The sequence below is a fragment of the Pseudorca crassidens genome, chromosome 14 (assembly GCF_039906515.1).
Source record: "Pseudorca crassidens isolate mPseCra1 chromosome 14, mPseCra1.hap1, whole genome shotgun sequence".
In the NCBI taxonomy this organism is placed as follows: Eukaryota; Metazoa; Chordata; class Mammalia; order Artiodactyla; family Delphinidae; genus Pseudorca; species Pseudorca crassidens.
Window position 1 is genome coordinate 21311783 of NC_090309.1, and position 17671 is coordinate 21329453.

General features: G+C 38.5%; 1 pseudogene; it reads right to left on the bottom strand.

Annotated features, from left to right (window-relative positions):
- Positions 1 to 9476: 9476 nt before the first annotated feature.
- On the bottom strand, positions 9477 to 11974 carry LOC137205606 (lithostathine-like; annotated as a pseudogene).
- Between the last annotated feature and the right edge of the window lie 5697 nt (positions 11975 to 17671).

The window sequence follows — 17671 nt, forward strand, 5'->3', positions numbered from 1 at the left end:
TGGGCCTTTCATACTCAGAGAAGGTAATTTTCACTCAATAAGAGTGATTCCAGCCTAAGCCCCACATATTTTATCCCATGGAAACCCCACTGTATTAGTTTAATTTTGCTGTGTAACAAACTCCCACTTGCTTTCAGGTTATTGGCAGAATTCAGTTCCTGGTAGTTGTAGGACTGAGGTCCCATTTCCTGCTGGCTGTCCACTGAGGTGCCACTCTCAACTGCACACCTTGGTACATGGTCACCTCCATCTACTAAACCAGCAAAGACACAATATACCTTTTTGGTGCTTTGAATCTTTTGACTTCCCCTTACACTCAATCAGAGAAACTGCATCTAAATGGCTCATGTAATTAGATTGGGCCACTTCAATAATCTCCCAGAAAGTTCTCATTTTATTGACTCAGTTAACTGATTAGTGACCTGAATTGCTTCTTCAAGAATCCATTTTGCCATATAATATCACATAATGAGGGGTTAGTATCTCATCATGCTAAAGGCTCTTTTCACAATCAAGGGGAGAAAACATATAAGATCAAGGTTCATTGGGGGTCTTTGGCATTCTGTACAACCCAGGTTTGTCACCATTCATGCTTCCCTGAGATGAACCGCACTCAAACCTGTAGAATGATAATAATCTCCCTATCTCTTATATGAAAGCACCTGAAAGATTGGAGATGGAAACATTTCCTCTGGGATTTGCTTGTATTTGCCCCTGTGGCCATTTTCCACCTCTCTCCCAACCACCCCCACCTTGTACAGAAAATCAGCCCCTGTATATTTTCCCTCACTTAGAGAAAATCTAGGTTGCCCAAGTTATGTTTGCTAATTTTCAAGAAGATTTCCTTTTTTCTTGACAGTAGGTGAACCTCAACACACCTTCCCATGCTAGAGCTCCATAAAACGATACATATTTCTAACCCAAATCAGAATGTTCCTTGGGAGGCTTCTCAGGCCAGGTATTTTGAATAAAGGCTCCAGGTATTTTGAATAAAGGCTAACAGTGCTCTGCTTGATTTCCTTCCAGCTTTTGGTGCAGTGAGTTAGACAGAGCTAGACCCCCTACCTCTCATCTCAGCCACTTCCAGAAACCCCTCGACATCTCTCCACCTGAGAGTCCCAGCAAATGGGTCGCTGAGGAAGCCCTCTCCTAATCACCACTCCACTCTCTTTGCTTTAATTTGTGGTCTAAGCCCTTATTCTCTCTCTTCTTTGTCCTTGATCTAAGCTTCTTGACCTATTCTGTTTCACTGCTCATGGTTATCAAGACAAACTGGGACTGTAGCATGAGGAGATCTGATTTTTTGTTTCTTCTATCTTCTTATCATTTGGATATAAGCAGCTACCAGTCATGCAACAAACTTCAGGGTCATTTTCTGCCTTTTACCATGACAAAGATCATGGTGCCAATAGCACTAAACACTGGAAGATCTGTTAGGATTTTATCAAAGCTAATTTCGAATGTCATTGTTTCTTCCGGGGATTTTAAGTTATAAATAAGACAATCTTTTTATGTGGTACTCTATAATCAAAAGGTTTAAAGATTCCAATTATTTAATCATCAGCATTTTAAAACTTATTGTGAAGATAGCTTTAGAAATATATAAAAACTAAAAAAAGGAAAAATTGAAAATTCCTTACTTTAAATATGCCTCAGGATAGGATAAAAAAAAAAACATAGAAAAGCTCACCCTCACAAATTTTTTTATTTTTAAAAATTTTTCATACTTTTATTTATTTATTTATTTAAATTTTATTTTATATTGGAGTATAGTTGATTTACAATGTTGTGTTAATTTCGGGTGTACAGTAAAGTGATTCAGTTTTATATATATATATATTTTTTTCCCATATATTTTCCCATATATGTTATTATAAAATATTGAGTTGATTTCCCTGTGCTGTACAGTAGGTCCTTGTTGATTATCTATTTTTATATATGGTAGTGTATATATTTTAATCCCAAACTCCTAATTTATCCCTTCCCCCACCTTTCCCTTTAGAAACCATAAGATTATTTTCTCTGTCTGTGAGTCTGTTTCTGTTTTGTAAATAAGTTCATTTGTATCATTTTTTAAATAAATGATATCATATGATAATTTCTTTTTCTCTGTCTATATATGATAATCTCTAGGTCCACACATATTGTTTCAAATGGCATTATTTCATTATTTCTATGGCTGAGTAATATTTCATCGTATATATGTACCAAACCCACACAATTTAATGGTATTCTAGTTGACTTTTTCTGGACTTGTTTTCTTGCAAGATTTCCTAACCCATGACCTCTTAAAGTCCACAATATTTTATGTTAACAGATATTTCATAAGGATATTTGTCTAAAATTCAATTTTCCTACTCCCACTTACCACTGCAACAAAAAGCATAAAATACCTAGGAATAAACCTACCTAAGGAGACAAAAGACCTGTATGCAGAAAACTATGACACTGATGACAGAAATTAAAGATGATACAAACAGATGGAAAGATAAACCATGTACTTGGATTGGAAGAATCAACATTGTGAAAATGTCTCTAATACCCAAAGCAATCTACAGATTCAGTGCAATCCCTATCAAACTACCAGTGACATTTTTCACAGAACTAGAACAAAAACTTTCACAATTTGTATGGAAAGTTTTCATACTTGCATGGGTCTCTTTCTGGGCTCATTGTTTTATTCCTTAGCTCTATTTTTCTATCACTGCACCAATGCACTGTCTTATTAATTACATAATTGGTAAGACAAGTCTTTTCAACTAGTTTTTGGGGAAAGTCTTGGCTATCCTTAGCCCTTTGTTGAATGTTCATGAAAAATTCCTGGTCATGATTTTGATTACATTTTGAGATAAACTTAATTTAGCTATAAGTTTTAGTTTTTTAATATGTTGCTGGGTTCACTTTGCTCTTAATTTTGGTTTGAAGTTTGCATATTGGTTCATGGGTGAGATTGGCCTATAGTTTTCTGTTTTTTTGTACTGTCTTTGTCTGATTTTGTTATCAAGTTATACCAACCTCACAGAGTGTGTTGGGCAGTGTTCACCCTTCTTCTATTATTTTAAGAGTTTGTATAATGTTTGGATAATCTGTTTCTTGACTATTCTATAGAATTTACCTATAAAGCCCTGTAGACCTCATGTTTCCCTTTTGGTAGGAATTTTTTTTTTTTTTTTTAACTAACAGTCTAGATTTTTAAATGGTTATTAAAGAGAATTCAGTCTTTTTCTTTGTAGGTCAGTTTTGGAAAGTTATATATTCTAAGCAGTTTATTAGTATGAGGTTATTATAATGTTTTTCTCATCTTTTTAATGTTTGCTACATCAGTAGTTAAGGTCCCATTTTATTTATAATAAAATTTATTTGTGCTTTCTCTTTTTTCTTGATCAAGTTTTGACTTCATGATCCTTTCTAGTATATGTTTATTTCATGTTACATTAGTTTATGCTTCCCTCTTTTACTTTCTTCCTTCAAATATCTTTATTATTCTATAGTTCTCTTTTTGACTTGCTACTTTGTTTTTGATATTTTTACTTTTTGCTCCTTCCTCATAATATAATTGAATTAAAGTTATAACTATCCATCAAAAAAAAAAATCAGTTTTCCTTTAGAGGCTCTTGGAAAGCACAGTTTTCCCTAAGGGAAGAATGATGGGACTCTCCCTGGTATCGTGCAGGACTAGGCACCATGTCAGGGTGGGGTCTGTAACACCAGTAGATCTATAAGGGGAAGGGAAAGAGAGACACAGTAGGACACAAAGGGAACGGGGGGAGGGGGGGACTTCCAGAGGAAAAGGCCAAGATAACAGGTCCGACTGGTGTAATTTAAAAAAGAAAAAGAATCCTGTTTTTTTCTGCAAGGAAAATGGAATGGAAACAACAATATAAAGAAATTAGGAGGTAAGATTCAAGACCCTTCAGTTAAAGTTCTTTTCTTCCAATGTGCTGCAAAAGTTACTTAATTTCATGTCAAGGACCATGAGCTCTCTGAAATTTTCCCTAGTAGCAAGCATGGTTGCTCTCCACGGTTGCACAGATATTGGCAGAAGGCAAGGGACTTTAATACTTGTAGTATGATGAGTTTCACAATATTCAGCTCAGTTCCCCTTACCCCCTAGTCCCATGGTGGGACATAGATGGGCCCAGACAGGTGCCTTCATATGTAGTGGGTTATGCTACAGGAACAGAATATCCCCTATAATTATGCTACAGGAGCTTAGGAAACCTGAATCTTTATGAGGGGTAGTAAGCTAGCCTACTCCTTACTTCAGAGGGAAACATCTTTCTTGTACTGGAGAGTAACCATGCCTGACTTACTTCACTCTGGATGGAAACACAATGTCCATTTTCTAAAACTATAAGCAAGCCTGCCTTTTGCTTTGGAGAGAGATACTATCTCTATTTTTAAAGGCTTTTCACTACACAGACATCCATGCAAAGATAGACCAGAAGAAAGGGCAGTCAGTGCCTCTGCTTGCATGAAGTGCAGAAACATCAGAGCCCCACATAGAATTGTTTCCCAAGTCTTCTCTGAACATTCTTTGCTTCCTCAGTGAAACAAGAGGGTTCTTTGCACTTGTGATAGTCAATGACTTTTAGAAAAAGATAATATGTATGTGTTTAAGGGTCTGGGGAAGGGTCCTTGGGAAGCTATCAGCAGTAAGATGCTGAGCATTTCATAATCTTTAAAAGGATGGGATTGAGCAATGAATGTACATAAAGCACTATACAACTAGAAATCTTTTGTCATCTTTATGATGCATTCTGAATAGCACCTAAGATATGGCAAGGCATATCCTGAAGACAGCGTCTCTGGTTAACATTTTCTTAAAAGAACAACTCTTGGGTTTTAATGATCCAAACTCCACACAATGTGTATATCCCCCAGTACAATATTTTTCAGCCAAAATTTATATAAGAAAACTTCATAGTTGCATCCCCAAATCTCAATATGAATCTCAATATGAATCCTTTAATAAAATTACAAGTACAGAATTACAAGTACAGAATCATTTGCTCTTTTCAAAAAGAGTGCAAGTCACAGATGGTGCTGGTGTAGAGAAAGGAATCACTAGGTCATGCACCTCATACAATAAAAACAATGTTTTTAACAAATGCATTCATTGTGTGCTAATCAGGAAATCAAGTTTTAAAGAATTTTCCTTTATTTTTTTTTTTTGAGGAAGGCAGAATAATTCTTTATTATTATTTTAATTTACTTTTGGCTGTGTTGGGTCTTCGTTTCTGTGCAAGGGCTTTCTCCAGTTGCGGCAAGCGGGGGCCACTCTTCATTGCGGTGCGTGGTCCTCTCGTTATCGCAGCCTCTCTTGTTGCGGAGCACAGGCTCCAGACGCGCAGGCTCAGTAGTTGTGGCTCACGGGCCCAGTTGCTCCGCGGCATATGGGATTTTCCCAGAACAGGGCTCGAACCCTAGTCCTCTGCACTGGCAGGCAGACTCAACCACTGCGCCACCAGGGAAGCCCAAGAATTTTCCATTTTAACATGACAGCTTGCTACTTAAACATAGGTGTTCATGGGTTTTAGAGCATTGGTTGGGGCATTGGGGTTTGGGGTGGAAACCCACTGTATCATGTATTTTTTTTTTTTCACTTAAAATAATGAGATATAAGCTCACAAGTAAAAGTTTTAGACTAAAGTCAGATTTTCAGGGATATTTGCAATTGGATTCAATTGGAAGAATTATCACCTTCTTTATCATCCTCATCTGCTACCATCAGATTCTATGTAGGCAAGTGTTGGTCATTTTTTTTTTAATTTGAGGAAAAGGGCAAAATCAGGAGATGAGATGGGCTATCAGTAGGGGTAACGGTCTGTCCACTCTTCCCTGCATCTCTCTTCCATGAATCTTTTTCCAAATATCTTCCTAAATATTCCCAGGAGGCCTGATCTCTTGCATCCCTTCTGGGTTTCTTCTTTGCTTCCTTTTTGCAGTCTCTGCTGGAGGATTTTTTTCTCACACCCTCTGCCTCTCAGGGACATGGGAACTGGGCACCTGGAGGCATTCAGAGAATGATAAAACTTCACCTTTGCCTAAAGGAAAGTGGGACTGATTGTGGGGAGGATACCTTACATTTCACAGTTCCAGCCTGTTCCTGGAAGGGCTTCTCCCCATTCTGGGAATCTCTCTGAGCCCACGTCACCTGTGTTCCTTCTCAGTGTCCTGGTTTTTTTCTGCTTACTTGATAGGCTTTGATTTTACCTCTACCCTTTGCTCAGGTCCTGCTATAATAAATCGTCCTTATCTACTCTGGTAAAACCACTCAAGCTGTACGGTGAGTGGGGGAATGGAAAAGGAGGTCCTTCACTGCCTCAACCTCCCACATGTACATTTCATAATTTAACAGAATGAAGCATTTCACTGTAATTTATAATAGCTCATATTCAATTCAATAGTTGTACCACAATTTATTAAACTTATCCAGTTTGTTGAATGTCTATATTATCTTTATTTTAATTTTAGAAGAGATAGGAATAAATAATTTCTTTAATCAATGATTTTAAATGCTCATGATTGTTTTAAGTGATTTTTTTCTTATTTTAAGAAAAATCAGAAGGTACTTCTTTCTGGAAAAATGGCTGGCAAAATTTCCTGCATTGATAGGGAATCATTAAGCAGCCACTTGGTTTATAGACCCAGAATATGGGTACAGAAGTGGCCTTGCTGGAGTTCCAGGTAATCTAAATATCATAATATTTAACACATCCTTAGGAGAACAGCAATATCCAGTCTAAACTTGATTTAGAGAGAACAGTTTGAAAAGATTTAATAAAGTATAATATCACAGATTTTTTTCCAAGCATCCTCTTAATTCTCTATCCTTTCATTGCTCTGTGGAGAGGGCAGTGTTTTGATTTTATCTTCACCAGATGACTTATTGCCTTTTGAAAATATACATCATCACCAAACTAGTTTTAAAAATTCATGGCATCTAAGCTTTAAGTGTCAGTGGGGCTGGTTACTTTCAAAGAGAGGCTGAAAATAGCCACGGCACATTTCCATAATAATCTGGGCAAAAGAAAACTACAGAGGAACATTCACTATGTAAGCTGGCAAAAAGAACTGAAAAATTGGAATAGTGATATTATATGATGTCAGGTGTCAACAGCAAACTGACTTGTCCTTAACTTAGAGTCTGCAAATTTAGGATGCCTCCCCTCACTGGACATGCTTGTATTTTGATTCTTTTGATGGTAGTAATATGATAATTGCTCATTATTAAGCAAAAAAAGATTTAACTGTTTTTCATATCCCCTAATCCCAATTACAACTTCAAGTTTTACTTACTTCCAGTTCTCCGAATATGTGTGCAGATATAATCCTTGGCAGCTCCCAGGTGTTCCATAAGAAAACCCAATCCTTCCATCCTTCTGAGAGTAACCCTTCCTGAGGTTTGTTGATAGTGATCACACTCCAAGATCCTGGACAGTTTACAACTCATGTAATTCAACTAGGATAGTATATCCTCTTTGCTCTAATAATGGTTCAAGTATGCACAGTAATTGAGGCTTCAAATGCCAGCCCATGACATACCCTTGCCTATAGCGATTTGCTCAGGTTTGTCTAAAAAGAATGAAGTTCAGGATTCTTTTATTTTATAAATTTAGGGAAGAGTATAAATCCTCTATTCTGATGTTGAGTAGCAATCAGTAGCCCTAGTTGCTGCTGGCGACTCTCTTGTGCTGTAACAAAGGAAGGCAGTAAACAGATAAAAGATACAGATAAAAGACAATGCAGACAAGCGAGCCCCAGAGAAATGACACTTGAGCCCTGGTCAAACTGAGCTCAAAGCCTTCCTCACTGTTAGATTTTTCAGTTATGTATCCAGCAAATACCTTTACTTTTTTGAGCCAAATTATGTTGGGATTTTTCTTACTTTCAACTACAAATATCCTATCTAACACAATGGGTTCCAGCAGGAAGGAGAGGATCTGGTCCCAACAGCTGTGGTAGCCCACCTGCCATTGAAGGGAGAACTCAACTAAAATGGAAACTGGCACAAGCACAATCACTGTGAACTTTTCAAACCCATGTTGTTACTTTAAACAGGGAAGAAAATAAAGACCCCTGGCATGGTACAATCATAAATTTATTTAAACTTATAGAGAAGTGTTTCCACCAAAAATGCTGAAGGAGTATTTAGTCAAGGCTGTCTATCCTAGAAAGAACAAATTAAATTTAACAAACATTAGAAATAAAAGACACTGACCATTCATTTAATCTCTTTATTTGAGAAGCAATACCCTTACATGTCAATGCTATAGTGCTCTTGACCCATATGGAAAATTCTGTTAGTGGTCTTGTATGATAATTTTTCCCATTTTAGGGAACTGGCCCAAAACATTTATTTTTTCCACAATGGAAGCTAGTGGCAAGGGAGGGGTGGTGATAAGGTGGAAGACAGATTAGTGGTCTTGAAATATGCAGATACACGAAAAGGCTGGGTCTTGCCTTCGGTTAGGTAAGAAGAATTTCTTCAAAAAACACAATAGTTTTTCATCCAAAAAGTGTTAAGAAAAATCTTGTTAGACTTTAAAGTCACACCAACTCCAGTCCTGACCGAGGTCAGAGTGCTTTTAAGGCCCAAGGACAGAGGACCTACTGGGGTCCATTCTCACAAGTACCCTATAGGAACAAGGCAACATGTGGTTAGATGGACCACTGCTAGCTGAACATGGTAAGTTAAGTACAGAATTTGACAGATATTAGAAAACTGTACTCAGTTTGACAGATTACATTTATGTCTGTTGAAACCAATCACAAGAAAAACAAGTTTTCATTTAGATTATCTGTTTTATCCATTTAAGTAGTCTGTTAATTCATTTGTGTTGTATATTATGAATATTAATAAAATCTGTTCATTATGTTTCACACTGATGATTTAGGAAGTACAGTTCTAAACATCATCACATACCTTAAGACTGGTTGCCTCATACCCTCAGAAACCTTTCTTGGGGGAATGTGTGGGCAATAGAGTGTGTGGGAGAGAGAGGTCTTTATATTTCCACAACACACATCCTACAGAAGCAGTGTTGATGTACCTCAATATAAATACACAATACACAAATATGCTAAGAAGCATATATATATATATATATATATATATATATGTAGTTATTTCCCCAAAGACATGGGTGAAATTGGGCAGAGATTGACCAAAGTTTCTCCTTGCCCACCAACTTCTTCCTTCTCAGAGTTTCTCTATGGAAATGAAGCAGAGAAGACAGGCAGGGGAAGACTAACATTTTTATTATGAACCTTGAAAAACCAGGTTATAGAACACACAAAAGAGCCTGAATGTAGGGTGGGGAGAAGGGAAGGTCAGAATAAGGTGGTCAGGTTGGGGGTATGGGGAGCATATCCCACTTTGGGATGGGTCTTCACACTTGGTTCCAAGTCCACGATGAGTTGAACACCAGACTCAAGCTGCTGGCTTCCCATCTGACCTCATCCATGAACTTTCAGACATAGGGTAAGTTCACATAACAGTTATAATCTCTCTACTTCAGATACACTGGAGAGACAGAAGAGCTCCAGTGAATGGGGCTGGTGGAGCTTGAGAACCCAATGGAGATGCATCCCAGATTCTGGTCTAGGACTCAAAGGCCCTCTGTTATCTTCACAAGGGTCCCACTCCAGGGGAAAGAGACAGAAAGAAAGGAGAGAAGAGAGGGGATGGGAACAGACAAGCCAATATTATAGTTCCAGCCCAGGAGGACTCTCTGAAGACCAGGCCCAGAAATGGGGAATGAGGGGATGAAAAAGCCTGAGCAGAAGTGATCTCCTCTGTTTCTTTTTTAACATCTTTATTGGAGTAAAATTGCTTTACAATGGTGTGCTAGTTTCTGCTTTATAACAAAGTGAATCAGTTATACATATACATATGTTCCCATATCTCTTCCTTCTTGCATCTCCCTCCCAATCTCACCCCTCCAGGTGGTCACAAAGCACTGAGCTGATCTCCCTGTGCTATGCAGCTGCTTCCCACTAGCTATCTATTTTATGTTTGGTAGTGTTTATATGTCCATCCCACTCTCTCACTTTGTCACAGCTTACCCTTCCCCCTGTTTCTTACCTGTGTTTCTTGACAGTCTCTAACAGTAGCCAGGGTTTGAGATGGTGGCTGGATTTCTCTCCCAGGCAACGTAATCGAGCACATCAGTGCTACTCCACTCCCATCCACCGGCACTGGGCTCAGAGCCCCATAGAGCAGAGGATGGAGTCAGGTGAGGTGAAAAGGCCTTTAGAGTTCTCCTGGCCTGATTCCGTCAGCTGGAAGGACTGACCCCCTCCCCAGCATCATGGAATTTGCTCTGCTCTTCCAGGTGATGCCCCATAGCTCTCCTCTGGGAAACTCTCCCAAACTCTTTGCTCCTATTGGCAAATTCCAAAGCAAATGATCACAAATACCAATGGAATCACTACGGGTACTGTGTCACTGTGCACTGTGAAATGCACTTGGTGGTGCATTTGTGATTACCCTCAGAACCTCCAAGGCAATGTGTTTTATAAAAGGGAAAAATGTGTCAATGCTAAATCTTCATTTACCACTTGCTAAGCACAGCATGTGCAGACTCAGGGAAGCTCAGAGAACTGAATTACAAGGCATGATATGTGAATTGTGTAAAAGTTTGACAAGAGGCAGATTAATTTTAACTGGAGGCTAGGGACCTGCACAGAACTCAGCTCTTCAGCTGGCCTCAAGGTTCTCCATTTTCTCCAATTATCCCCTGAGCTCCAGGGATCTCTAGGATATTTTCTTGGCAGGGGCAGGGGACAGGGAGGGGCCTGGTAGCCATAGCATCTTGGGAGGTAACAGATTAAAGAGCATGTAAGTGTACCTCTGTGGGGTCATGGAGCCCAATCCAGACGTCTGAGAGGAGTTTCAAATTGTCCTTGAGAAGGGAGGAAATGAAGGATCCCTCAGCCCCACTGAGCACAGACACAAGGTGTCCTGAGGGTCTCTTCTGGCAAGCCATCTGTGTGGAGAAGGGAGAGACTGAGGAGGAGATTGAAATCCTCACTGAGGGAAGGGCAGGGCTAAGGTAGGTGAGAAGGGGTTGTGTTTGCAAAAACTGAGGTGTTCATTCTCACCCTCAAGATAGAGAATGGAGACTCCCAGCCCCAAAACCTGTCTCTCATTTGCTTCTCCTTATCAGCCCGAACTGCAAATTCCAGCACTCATGTCTGTATCCATCCAGGATTGGGTGTTATAAACAAGGCATAGCAGTAGGACGCATAGGCCATGGAGCCTCTCGGACAGCTGATCCATGCAGAGGGCAGTTCCTTCTGGGAATCTTCCCCTGAGGAGGAAAACATAAAGGAGGAAGATGGGGTGAAATGGAGAGAGGATATTGGAATGGGGAGGTAACCTTGAATAATATCTATGAGGCCAGTGCTTGGGGAAGTGACATCACACTCCTGACTGCCTGTCACCATTGTCAACACTCCCAGGATTTTTTTTTTTTTTTTATCATGAACTAGACCTAGTAATTGGGAGATGGTCTGTTTTCTTTTTATTCATCTGCCTTATTCAAAAGAACAACTTTTCTCCTCTTCTGGGCTGCTACTCTTCTACTGGATCCTTCAATCTTTCTCCTTCTATTCATCTCATTAAGAACACTCTATACTTTCCCTCCTTAATCACCCACATAAATTAGACTCTGCTGAGAAAATGGAAATCATCTCATCCCACTGTTACTGGACCACTGGGGAGACTCCCACCACTAGTCACCCAGAAGGAAGGATGATGATGCAGGAATTGCAGGCAGTGTTGTTGTGTGGGGATGTACCATTACCATGGGAGGCACACAGGAGCTTTCCTCCTCTTCTTGGCCCTGAGCAAACACTGGGAACCCAGTGACAGAGGCAGAGAAGTCTCACCTTGGACTTGAGACAGGAGCAACAGGCAGGAGGGCAGCATCCAGGACAGGCTGAGGAGGCCCATGGAAGGCATCATTTTTGTCTGTGATGTGCGGAGACAACCAGAGAACTAAAGGAAGGGTGGTCAGAGAGAGACTATGAGAAACCCCCTGTTGTACCTCTTGTCTTTTCCTCTGTCTAGTTCCCTAGGAATAAGTCCATCTTGATAGCATGCATCCACTTCCATACTTCTGGAAATAATTGGAAAAGTTGTATATCCTACTACACCTGAGACCTCCCAGGACTGCCTTTACCTGGTCTCAAAGCTCCTACGTTCTCTGCAGACAGAGATCCTTGTATACCTTCCCTGAAATATGTGAGGTGAAACCCCTGTCAAGGGTCTCATCTGCTCTCATCTCCCACTTGCCTGTCTTGCAGGGATCTGCACTGGTTGGTCAGGACAGAAAAGACTGGGCTTTTATAAGAGGATTTGAAGGAGGGGTGCTGAAATGAATAACAGGAAACTGGAGACATGAAAGGGGTTATGCGGAAGTGTCTGGCATTGATTCAAGGAAATTTCCACCACAGGGAGGAGATCCTTCCCATCAAATCCTGGGAATTGCCACAGCTGTTACTCCTTTTTCTTGAGCAGACCAATACTTTCTCAGGAACAGGTGAAGTTTACGCTTTTGCCATCCTTGTCCAGGTAACTGGTGTGAAAAACTTATAGAAATGAAGACAGCCTGGTGGCTCGAATTCTGTTTCATAGTTTAGAAAATATGTGACATTGGATAGTTAAAGAAGTACTAGAAGTGTATTTTTGGAAAATCTGTCAAGAACTGACTCTTGCTGGCATATATATGAGTTTCATTAATCCCTGTCTTTTAAGATTAAAGAAAACCAAACTAGTAATAAGTAAAATTTGGGCGAGTATAACATTGGAAAATATTGCTGAGGGCAAGATATTAGTTGAGGGAAACAAAAGAATTGAAGCAATGGGAAAGAGCAATGTTTCAGCATTGCTTTCTCCTTATTGGAACAAGGTGTAAAGGAAGCATGGAGTGTTCTAAGGCAATAGACAAACGAGGATCAGGTAGATTTTCCTTCTGGCCAACTCTGTGTGAGAAGACTGAGAAATAATTCCTCAGTTCACTTCAATTCCGAGCCGGAAATTTGATACCTCAGAGTGGCATTCTCAGACCATGATGTGCAGATCCCTGGGGGTCTTCAAGACCATTTCAAGGGGACTGTAATATTTCAATTTTCATAACTTTACTAAAATATCATTTGCCTTCTTCACTGTGTTGACATTTGCACTGATGGGGCACAGGCAACTGTGGGTAAATTTCGGGGTCCTCAGCATTCACCAAGGTAGGGGTGTCAACCTGTGTTCTTCACTCCCACGCACTTGCAAGAAGCAAACAAATACATTCACTCTAAAATGTCCTTCGGGACTTCCCTGGCCGTCCAGTGGTTACGACTACACGCTTCTGCTCCAGGGGTCATGGGTTCAATCTCTGGTCAGGGAACTAAGATCCCGCATGTTGCATGGTACCTCCAAAAAAAAAAAAAAAATGACACTGATGAAGCAGTAAAGATAACTCATTTGAGTAAATATATTTTTAATTTTTATTTTGTATTGGAATATAGTTGAGTAACAATGTTGTGTTAGTTTCAGGTGTACAGCAAAGTGATTCATTTATATATACACATGTATCTATTTTTTTTCAAATTCTTTACACATTTAGGTTATTGCAGAATATTGAGCAGAGTTCCCTGTGCCATACAGTAGGTCCTTGTTGATTATCAATTTTATTTTATTTTATTTATTTATTTAATACATTTTTATTTATTTTATTTATTTATTTTTGGCTGTGTTGGGTCTTTGTTGCTGCGTGCAAGCTTTCTCTAGTTGAGGCAAGCGGGGACTACTCTTCGCTGAGATGTGCAGGCTTCTCATTGTGGTGGCTTCTCTTGTTGCGGAGCATGGGCTCTAGGTGTGCAGGCTTCAGTAGTTGTGGCACATGGGCTCAGTAGTTGTGGTTCACAGGCTCTAGAGCATAGGCTCAGTAGTTGTGGTGCACGGGCTTAGTTGCTCTGTAGCATGTGGGGTCTTCCCAGACCAGGGCTCAAACCTGTGTCTGCTGCCTTGGCAGGCAGATTCTTAACCACTGCACCACCAGGGAAGCCTGGTTATCAATTTTAAATATAGCAGTGTGCACATGTCAAGCCCAAACTCCCAATTTTAACACTTGAATACATTTCTTCAAAATTCTGTATGACTAAGTGGAAAGCCTGTGTACTAAAGTATAATGGTTGTCTTGGGAAAAAAGCCTTTGTAATCCACCATTTTCATGGAAGAAAATTCTTTCTTGAAAGATGGACTGAGAGATAAACTTGTTAATCACATATGGGCATTTTGCTGACATTAAAAAAATGATCAAAATGAGATAATAACTAAATATTTTAAAATCCTTGTTTAACATATAGTATTATAAATATCAATATTTATTATAAATATCAACAATTCTCATGAATAAAAATTCTTTGGTGTCCTCAATACTTTTTAAGAGTGTAAAGTGTCCTGAGGTCAAAATGGTTTGATAACCTCTGATTAACAACGAGATACCAATTTCCAGGATATATTGGGGATAGAGACAAATTTTTTGTTACAAAACAGGGATACAATCAGCAAAGTCTAGAAGGTGGGGTAAACTCTACAGGATAAATGACTCCATTTCCTTAGCAAATGAATTTAAGGAAGTAAAGCAATATGAAATTCTTAACATTTGAGAGATGTATTAATCAAATACAAGGTATGTCTCATGTTTAGATCATGATTTGAACAAATCAGATGAGAAAATAATTTTGAGACACTTGACTAGGTGTGAACATTTGAAAATATTAAGGGGTTCTATTATTTTTTGGTGCAATTACAATATTGTACTTATATTTAAAGTGATATTGTCATTTACAGATAGATGATAGAATACTTACAGTTGAAATGTGTTGTTCAGGATTTGCTTCAAAGTAATCCAGTGTAGTAAGGGTAAGAAAAGGAATATAGATGAAATGAAAGGTCATGTGGGATAATTGTCATTGTTTGGTGATAGATACCTAGAGGATCATCATACTATTCATTTTGGGTTTCTTTGATTATTTTTTTCATAAAATATTGGGGAAAATTTCTGGAAAAAAGAAAAACTGAGGTTCAACAATTGTTGAGAAAAAAATTTAAGACCAGTCTGACTCAAGAATATAGCTGCAAAATTCCTGAACAAAATACTAAGCCAAAGAAGTTTACCAATGTATGTAATAAATGAAGGTAAGAATATTTTAGTAAAAATATTACTAAATATGACCACTTTAAAACAAACATAAAAATAAAATAACAAAGTAAATGTGAAGGGAAAAATGAGAGAAAATACTTTATGTACATATATATCTGACAAAGAATTGATTTCTAGAATATGTTTATAACAGTAAATTCAACAAGAAATTGAACAATACATTCATTAGAAAAGAAGAGTGAAAAAGCATGAGCATGCATTTCAGTAAAGAAGAAGCACAGGGCTTTCCTGGTGGTGCAGTGGTTGAGAGTCCGCCTGCCGATTCAGGGGACGTGGGTTCATGCCCCGGACCGGGAAGATCCCACATGCCGCGGAACGGCTAGGCCTGTGAGCCATGGCTGCTGTGCCTGCACGTCCGGAGCCTGTGCTATGCAATGGGAGAAGCCACAACAATGAGAGGCCCGCGTACCACAAAAAAAAAAAAAAAAAAAAAAAAAAAGAAGAAGCACAGTGATAAATACATATATGACAATATGTCAACCTTATTAGCAATCAATAAAATTAAAATCAAAATGAAATATAATTTCACACCTATCAGAATGACAAAAAAGAAATTTTGACTTTCCAACATTTTGGTGAGGATTTGGAGCAATGAGTTGTCCATATTGCTGCTGGCAGTAGTGTAAATTGATAGAACCCTTTGGGAAAACTGGCATTTTCTTACAGCCTCATACTCAATCATTCCACTCCTAGGAATATACAGTTTGCATATAAATGCCAAGTAGTATGTATACACAGGATGTTAATAGCATCACTATTTATAATGGCAAAAAAGCCAAAAACAAACCAAATGTCCATTAACAGGAAACTGGATAAACATTTTGTGGTTTAAACAAGCAAGGTATCTGAGTGAAACTGAGTGAACCACAGTTACAAGCATTGTTATGGCTTAACCTCAAAGACATAATGTTGAGGAAAATTTATCAAAATACAGAAGATTATAAACTGTGTAATTTCATTGTTTAAAAGGTCAAAAACAAAATTTGAAAAGGCTTCTATATCATTTAGGCATACTTATACATAATAAATTATATTAAGAGGAGGGGAATTATAAACTCAAAATTCTGAATTGTTACCTCTGAATGAAGGGAGAAGGAAATTGTTGGAATGAGGACACAGGAAGCTTCAAATATATTAGCAGTTATATACTTTTTAAGTATGGTGGTGGTTACTTGAATTTTAAAAAATGTTCTTTTAATCATATACATAATACTTTTATTGTCCTCTCTATATAAAATATGGTATTAAAAGTTAAAGAAAATTGAATTAAGTAATGTAAGAAAACCAGAAATAATTTTAAATTGTCTTTAAATTACTAGAGTTAGCCCACAGAAATCAATCTAAAACAATTGTTGAACTTCAGACAAAGGTTTCATCAAGATAGTTGTCAGGTTATAGTCATCTGAAGGCTTGACTGGGGATGGAATATCCACTTCCAAGATGACTCATTAACATGCTAAATTTGTGCTGGCTGTTGGTAGAAGGCTTCAGTTCCTCAGCACGTGGACCTTTCCATAGGACTTCTGGAGTGTTTTTACAATGTGGTGATTAGCTTCCTCCAGCACAAGTGATCCAAGAGAAAGCAAGGCAAGAGCTGCAATGTCATTTAAAACATAGCTTTAGATGTTGCACGTGGTCATTTCTGTAATATCTTATTAGTTACACGTGTCAGTTCAGTCCAATATGGTATGGACTTATATGAGCATGTAAATACCAGGAGGCAGGGATCATTAGGTCTTATCATAATAGCTTGTTACCAGAATTGGAACCTGATACTTTATCAGTCAGAAGTCAGAAGTCCCATATAAGAGGGCTGGTCCTTTATTTCTTTTTTTCCTCCTCTAGGAGATCCTTCTGAATGTATGTAATATATACCATTTTTACATGGGAGGAGAAATTTCACTCAGTTCCATCCAGCATCCCTCAAACTTCAAATAAACTTGGATGTGTGTGAGAGTAGGAGACAGGATGTTTATCTCCTGCTAGTTACAGAATCTGATGCTTACGGCCCTACTTATTCAAAATGTTCAGTTATAAACTGAATTTATCATTCCTCTCCTGTTTAAAATCTTTCAAAAATTTCTTCATTATATATTTTTGTGATTAGCTATTTATGCACAGCAAACTATCCTTATTTAGTGGCTTAAATAAACAATTTATTATTATTTCTCATGGTTTTGAGAGTTAACTAGGCATACTTATATGGCTCTTCCTGGGGAGCTCTCATGTAGATAATGGCTGGAGCTGGAGTCATATGAAGGATCAAATGGAGGACTGAACCTCAAAGATGACCATACACAGGAGTGTACTTGACTCTGACTATTATTGGCTGAGAGCTCAGTTGGGTCTGTTAATTAGTGTGTCAACACAGGGCCTTTCTATGTGGCTTGGACTTCTTATAGCATGAAGGTGTCAGGATAGCAGGACTTTCATAGTTGATCAGG